This window comes from Hevea brasiliensis, chromosome 8 (genome assembly GCF_030052815.1).
Source record: "Hevea brasiliensis isolate MT/VB/25A 57/8 chromosome 8, ASM3005281v1, whole genome shotgun sequence".
NCBI lineage: Eukaryota > Viridiplantae > Streptophyta > Magnoliopsida > Malpighiales > Euphorbiaceae > Hevea > Hevea brasiliensis.
Window position 1 is genome coordinate 60,945,264 of NC_079500.1, and position 8,456 is coordinate 60,953,719.

The window sequence follows — 8,456 nt, forward strand, 5'->3', positions numbered from 1 at the left end:
ACATCCCCATTGTACGTGTTCTGTACGTTCTGTTACTCCAGTGGCCAAATATCAGTCCAAGCAAGTCAAGATGTCTGGAACTACACTTCGGTGATAGTGAACAGACATATAATGATGAAATAAATAAAAAGAAAATACAAGAAAAATCAAAGAAAAGTGAAAGAGAGAAAATGAAGCTAAGTTAAACGAGCCGGCACTGCAGCGATGGGTGACCGCATCGAGAAGGCCGTTGCCGACCCCAGGACCCCGGGGAACCCTTGGAATTTAATTTTAAGACATAAATAAAGGTTTATTAAAATGTAATTAACACTAGAAATATCAAAGAAAAATTAATAAATTAGTACAAAGAAAAATGAAAAATCGAGAAATAAATAAAAATGTGTTACCGAAAAATCGGGAATATAACCCGAAGTGGGGCATTTTGGTCATTTGACACTAAGAGTTGCCTTTTGACCTCAATGTCCATTAAGAATAAATAACATTGAACTTAGGAAATGTCATGAAAAATTAAAATAGGATACAATGTATAAATAGTAAAAGAATGGAGCTAAATGAGCAAATAAGGAAACTTTAATTAATTAAACATTAAAAAGAACATAGTGCTCTACTAACTTGGATATTGGGACACTTATCTAAGCCTTGGGACAGCAGATAGCACTCATTATCATCTTCTTCTTCATCCCACTTCACCTTGCCGAAATGAAGTTCACCATGGAAATCACCATGGCCGCCCCACATGTAACCTCCATGGGTGCATGATCCAGCCATCATTTCTACTTGGTTCCTTCATTAAAGCTTGCCTACTTACCTTGGGGAAGATATTGGCAATAAGAAAAACAAGATTTGGTAAAGTTTTGATAAGCTTCAAAAGTGGTAAGTGTCCAAAACCTCTCCCTTGCTTTAGTAAACCTTGTGTTTAGGTTGAGGTGAGTATTTTGGTGAAGAGAAATGAAGAGAATAGTAGGAAATGAAATGGTTAATTTTTTGGCAGCCATGATATGTGTTGTATTTGAGTTTTTCTTACCTCTAATGGATGGAAATTAAGGTTGATTAACTTAAATGGTGGATATAGTAAGTTAAAATCTAAGTATGTGCATATAGTGTTTGAATTAAGGGTGTGAAATGGAACCTTAATGCTTTGAGCAAAATGCCATGTTTGACAGCCCATAATAGTATGAATTTGTGTGTGAATATGAAGTTTATTAATGAAATATAGTAGTGTTAAATTGTGGATAGCATGTGTAAGTGATATTGAAGTATGAGTAAGTTGAAGTGTATGTGTAATACTGACATTGAGATATGTTGAATTTTAGTGGAAGTGAATGTTGAACTTAATGGTGAATTATGTGCATTGAGCACTTGAATGTTCTGCCCAAAATTGTTTGCTGGAATTGTGTACAATGTATATATGAAAGTTTCATTGATTGAATATTGAAGTAATGAGGAGGAGAAGGAATATCAAATTGGAAGTGTATGTGTTTTGTGCAGGTTGTGTATTGATGGCAGTACCTAAATTAGGTCATAAGTGCCAAACTATGAACCTAGTTGGTATGAGGCCAATGGGGGTGAAAATAGACGCCAAATAGGCCAACTTTTATGTAGAAATATTGCCAAAATTTTGCCTAAAAACTAACCTTTAAAATGACCAAATCTGGAATAGCAACCTTGCAACCCAAATTTTTGACTATATGAATAGTAATCATTAGGATGACCATAACTCACTCAAAACAGGTCCAATTGACCTGAAATTTTTACCATGGATAGCTTAGACATAGAGCTACAATTCTTATGAAGACACCAAAGCCCAGAAATGGCCAAACCTAAGTCAAATAGCTTGCACAAGTTCGGGTACCAAAACTGCCAAAACTTAAAGTGACCTAAAATTGACCAAATTTTGCACTAGAGGTGCAATCTGTCTAGCTTTAGTAAATTGACCATATCTTGGTCTATACAACTCAGAATGACCTGAAATTTTCCCCCCTTGCAATAAGACATTGAGCTATAATTTTGCTTCTTTGACCAGAAGCTAAAAACCAAGAGAAATAGGACTTTAAGCTAGACCAATCTAGCACACCAAAAATTGAGAATTTGACATTTACATACAATGATGCTTAAAGCACTTTGGCAATGAATGCCAACTTGTAAAAATGGTAAATTGCACTATATTGGCAGCATATTGAATTACAATATGTGACATGTTGATGCTAGAAACCACTTATCCATAGTACCTAAAAAGGTCAACATATGCATTGACTTATGAATTACATAATAGTTAGTAAACTCTAAAAATTGAAGAATTAAACAATTAATTTATAATGTGCCCTAGTTTGCCTAGTTGACTAGTTTGGATAGGTTGGCATGCCAATAGGATTCTAATAGTTGTTCTGTAAATGGCTTCATGCCATACTATATTTTTACGGCTTATTATGCCGCACTGTGACTTTAATAGCCTATAACTATACATATTGTGTATTTATTTTTGGCTTATCGCTAGATTGATTATATGACTTTTTAGCCACGCTGCACACCGGGAGACACTTTGTGACCGATGGTGTGACGGCCTGAGGTACTAGGTACCCAGTGCAAATATATCCGTTTATCCACCGTCAAGAAATAGGTCCGCAGCGATAATTCAAGTACTATTAAATTCAAATACCTAAATCCAGTCTACTGACATATAGTACCACAAAAAATTCGTAAACACTTTATTTACTTTATTTTAGTGTATATTTCTTTATATTTGGCACCACTAAGCAAAATTGCTTAGCGCGTTGCTTTTGTAACGCGTAGGTATTAGAGACACAGCTGGGGAGCTCAGTAGACCTACGATTGGGTGAGACATCAGATCTGCACAGGAGTCTAGAGTCATCTGCATTGCATTGCATATATGGTAGGACTTAGAATATCTTGTATTTTGTACTTTTGTTGTATTTTTGAAATTCGGCCTTGTATTTGGTAATGTTATGAAAGCTCTAAAGTTTGTAATATTTTGTACATATTAAATAACATGGAGATTTTCTGGATATATTTGAATTATTATAGACCGTATTATGGAACTGTTTAATGAATGTAAAAGTCTATTGACTTTACTGAGAAATAGAGACTATGAAATATTTGAGATTTTGATATTATCATATTAAACTGTTTTCAATAGGTTTGGAAGGACAGTTTGTCCGAAATACAGACGGCACCTTGCCAAATTTTTATTACCATTTTTGAAACACTGATTTTATCAAAGTATGAAAATAGTATCAGCATAATATGAATATTACATAAAGGACTTCTCAAAATCAAATTGAGCTCAGGTATTGAAATAATCACAGACTAGGTATTCTGGCACGCCGTGTAGCATGCCTTGCTAGGCTATTCTGTAGACGGGTGAGGGGTGTTATATTTAGTGGTATCAGAGCACGGTTTAGGCGTTTCTGGACCTAGATAGTTTGCATATCATGCATTGCATTATAAGTGTTAAGATGACTCTAATGCAGATCTTTTGATTTGTTTTGTTATTTTGATCAGAATATGGACTCCACATCGCAGAGAGCGGTCGATGAGGAAGTGGAAAGTCATACTCTATCTATGACTGAACCAGGAGATAGGAGGGAACCTGCTCCACTAGTACCAGGTGCACCAGCCATATTTCAGCAAATTGCTGAGTTCTTTAGATAGATGGCAGGAGTTATGCCACCACCATCACCACCTCTACATCAAAAATCTCATATGGAGAGACTCAGGAAGTTTGGAGTAGTGGATTTTCTAGGCAAAAGGGAAGATGATTCTGTCACAGCTAAAAACTGGTTAGACAGAACTGGAAGAGTCTTGAAACAACTTCATTGTACTCCAGAGCATAATTTGGAAGCTGTTGTATCACTACTGCAAGATGATGCATACCAATGGTGGGATACAGTAACTAGTGAGATGCCACCAGAATAGATAACTTGTGATTTCTTTCTCACTGAGTTCAGAAAGAAGTATGTGGGCAGTGTATACCTAGAAGAGAAGAGAAGGGAGTTTATTACCCTACGCCAGAGACAGCTGACAGTGACTGAATGTGTAACACCCCTATTTGCATAGTCTGGTATATGTTACTGTTCCGGTGACCGGTATCGGTCCGAATAATTAAGAGGATTAGAAATGTGTTTAAGACACCTAGTTAAGCCCTGAAAACAAATAATTAGTAATTGTCAATTAGTTAAGCATAAATAAGAAAAACAGAACATAAGAAGTTAAATGAGCCGAGAGTCATAGCGATGGGTGACCTTCTCGGGAAGGATTGCGAAGTCGATTTAAACTCAAATTTCAAACTGTAAAATGTGATGCCGCGGTCCTTAGGACTATTGCGAACACAGTGGAAAAGAGAAAATCATGAAAAAGAATTGTTAAGCCAGTCAAATAATTAGGTCAGGAATCCAGAAGAAATATTAAATTATTTGTAAACCGGGTCAAACTGGCGATGGGCAATTTGGTCAATTGGCCCCGAGAGCTGACTCCTAACCTAACTGTCAAATAAAATCAGAGAAAAGAAAATTTTGGAATCAGAAATTAAATTAAAGAACTAATAAAAAAAAATAAAAAAAGAGGAAAAAGGAAAAGTAAAAAGTGATGACATCATGCATGACCTCATGCATGATGTAATAAATAGATAATTAATTTGATTTTTTGGTCTTCCATAAGACTAAAAACATAAAGAAAAGAAAAAAAAAAGAATAATGACATCACCCAAAGTGACATATGTATGATGGGGTAAATAAATTCTAATTAATTAAATTTTTGACCAAGTCAATTTTAATAGATAAATACACAAAAAAAATAACAATAAATTAAAAGAAAAATAGTGGTCTTCCACCCTTAGCCGTAGCTCTCTCTCCCTTTCTTAATTTTCTCTCAAACCTCCATTAAAGAGCACCATTAAAGCTTGATTTTTCATACACATAACCCTAAATTCCCCCAAAATTTTCCATAAAAGCTTACTATCTCAATTAGAAAAGAAGATTGAAGAAACAAAGAAAAGGAAAAAAAGAAGAGAATTGAAGAATTGGAAATCCAAGTTGAGGCTAGTAATTTAAGCTGAAAATTTTAGTTTATTATTTGTGTGTTTAGCTCAATTAAACTAGAAATCAACTTAAAAATCAAAAGAAAACTATTATGGGGGACTAAAGAGAAATTCTACCAGCATTAAGGAGTATTGATATTTCATGAATTTGATAGAATTGAAGTGATAGTTAAGTTAAATCAGGTGTATAAAGGTTGATTGTGAACTTTAATTGCATTAGTTAAAGAAATTGTGTAAATTAGTGTTTTTGGCATTTAGGGTTTGGGAAAAATTTAGAGAAAATTTGTAATTGATTTATTGGAACCTAATTTAGTTTTTAAATGGTCATTTGGAATCATTTGTAGTGTGTTTGAATTGATAGAACCAAAGTGCAATTCGGATTAGTTAGGATTCATATTCTGGCAGCTTGACCAAGGTCCCTTTAAGGGACCAAAACTGAAAATTTACAAGTCCAATTGGTGTTAGGCCAATTGAGAATGAAAATAGACACAAAATGGAACATTTTTCATTTAGGAATCATGCCCAGAAAGTGACCATAGCATAGTGAACAAATTGGCCAAATCCGGATTAGGCAATCTGACCTGTACAAAAATGACTAAATGACCATAACTTGGGCTAGGCAGGTCTAAATGACCTGAAATTTTACCAGTGGAAAGCTGAGATATAGACCTAAAACTTTCATGAAGAACACAAATCCAAATTATGCCCTTAGCCAAGTCATTTGGCCACCCAAAGTTGGTAACCTAAAACTGCCAGAACCAGTTTGGTGCCCAGAAATATGGGTTAAGTCTAATCCAGTAGCCATGATTCAAATGGCTATAACTTGAGCTACAAAACTCCAATTAGAGTGATTCAAAAAGGAGAATAAAGTTAAGATAATAAGGAACACTTTCTATGAAGAAAACTTAGCCAAATTCTAACAGCAACATGACCAATGGAACAGTGCAACATAGGACACCAAAAATGAAAATTTGCAATTTTGCCTAAAAGACTTAAAATTTGAAAAAACAACCAAAACCAACAAATTAGGTAACCAAAATTTGGTATGTAGGTGAAGTTGGAATTCTCATACCTATTAAGCCTTAAAAAGTCAACAAATTGACTTGAATAGTATCGTGAATAGTAACATCGAAATACAAAATTTAAAGAACGACAAGTTTAGCATATTAAAGCTAGGTATAAGTAAATTTGAATTTATTTTTGGATTTACGATGAGTTATGATACTGAAACACTATGAAACTGTGTGTTTCAGTTGAAAAGAACACCGGGAAAGAACCCGAGGAATCGATTCAAGGCCAAGAGGCGACTCGCTTAAAGTTTGTGCACAACTAACTATTTTGTTACTTTTCACTTCTAAATTGATTTGAACAAGTTTATTTTATGATTTATAATTTTGTTATGTTGAGGATTTAAAATTGTTGAATGAAATTGTATAAATTAAATGTAAATTTTCTTATGCATTTAAGGATTTATTGTATGGTTTTGAGGATTATAAATTTTAAGTTTGATGTGTTGCCAACCTTGAGCATGAATTTATGATGATTAAATATGTTGATGATTTGTAAACACTTTGTAATTAGAAATTGTTTTGAATATGATTTGAAACCACAGTTTACATGACAAAATATGCTGTGAATTATCATTAGCTTGTCTAGTGAGATATCTCCTCCGCTAGATGGGGTGAGTTCCTTCCTCTCTGGCTTGCCAGTTGGGAAAGAGTTTGAATGAGTACTCATATATACTAGCTAGTCTTTGTTCCTCCCTTTTAGCCTCGGTTATTGAGAGAGTGTGAAATGTCGTGGTGTACAACACGACATCTATTTGAATTTTGGGTCATGGGTTCAACTGTGTGAATTATTGGCAACGCCCTTTAAATTATGCATAGTTTGATAAATTGTGGTTGAAATAAATAATTTGTCAGTGATTCAAAATATTTTCGTATTATTTCGGGATTTAAAAGAAATGTAGATAAATATTTACTACTTGATCAAAATGTTATTCAAATGAATAATTTGATGAATGAAAATATTGATTTCTGAATGTTATGAATTTTGAAGAATTTAGAAATTTTAAATTTTTATTTGTTATGAATTGTCAAGCATAACTTATATTAAGTTTTAAATTATTAGTTGTGCACCACTTAGTTCACCACTCAGTGATAGCTTTGTATGCTATCGCAGATGAAAGAAAATATAAAGCAGCTGAGCAAGATTACTAAAAGGCGTAGTGAGACTATCTTCGGGTATATCATAGGTATACCCTTGTACTTTAGATTTTGATGTAATTCTGTAATTGTATGTATGAAATTTACTTTGAGCAGTTGTACCAACTCTTTTGTAATATGTTTTTGGATTATAATTAAATACAAATTATTATAAGGTTATCTTGAGATTTTATGTATTAATAAAGTTTTGCACTACTAAATTTTTAATGATCCCATGAATGTAAATATTAATTTTGTTACCTTAATGAGAGGTTTCAATGTTTGATTTAATTTAAACTGTGTATTGAGTTGCTTATGTTGATTTGTGAAGTGAGATTGAATAACGGAGTTGTGATTGAGAAAAATATTGAGAGTGTCTTTATTTTCAGGTTTTGAAGAACTGTTTTCTCAAAATACAGATGACACTCTGCCAAAATTTTTGTAAAAATTGCAGAGATTTTAAATATCTAAAAATTTAATTTATGTTTGGACTTTAAATAAAGGTTTTTAAAATTTGAAAAAAAAAATTTTACCCACCAATTTAAAAATGAACGAAAATTATTTTAAAAATTCCTTATGTTGATTTGTGAAGTGAGATTGAATAACGGAGTTGTGATTGAGAAAAATATTGGGAGTGTCTTTATTTTCAGGTTTTGAAGAACTGTTTTCTCAAAATACAGATGACACTCTGCCGAAATTTTTATAAAAATTGCGGAGATTTTAAATATCTAAAAATTTAATTTATGTTTGGACTTTAAATAAAGGTTTTTAAAATTTGAAAAAAAAAATTTTACCCACCAATTTAAAAATGAACGAAAATTATTTTAAAATTCTTTGTAGTATATTTAATGGGTTACCAGTAGGTAAAGTACGATAATTCATTAGGTGTACTACGGGAGCATGTTACATCTTACGAGGAGTAGGCTGTGACAGAATATGAAAAAGAATTTATCAGACTGAGCCGCTATGGGCGGAAAATAGTCCCTAATGAGGCAGAGAGATGCAAGAGATTTGAGAAAGGACTCAATGATAACATTAAAGTAATGATTACAGCCTTGGGGATTACAGAGTTTGCCAAGTTAGTGGAAGCTGCACTGAAGGTTGAAAAGGTTAGAATGAATGAGCAGAGCAGAAGGGACAGACAGTAGAAAAGAGGTCAGGGTCAGACCAGTACATCTTCTGCCCCTAGTAAGAAATTC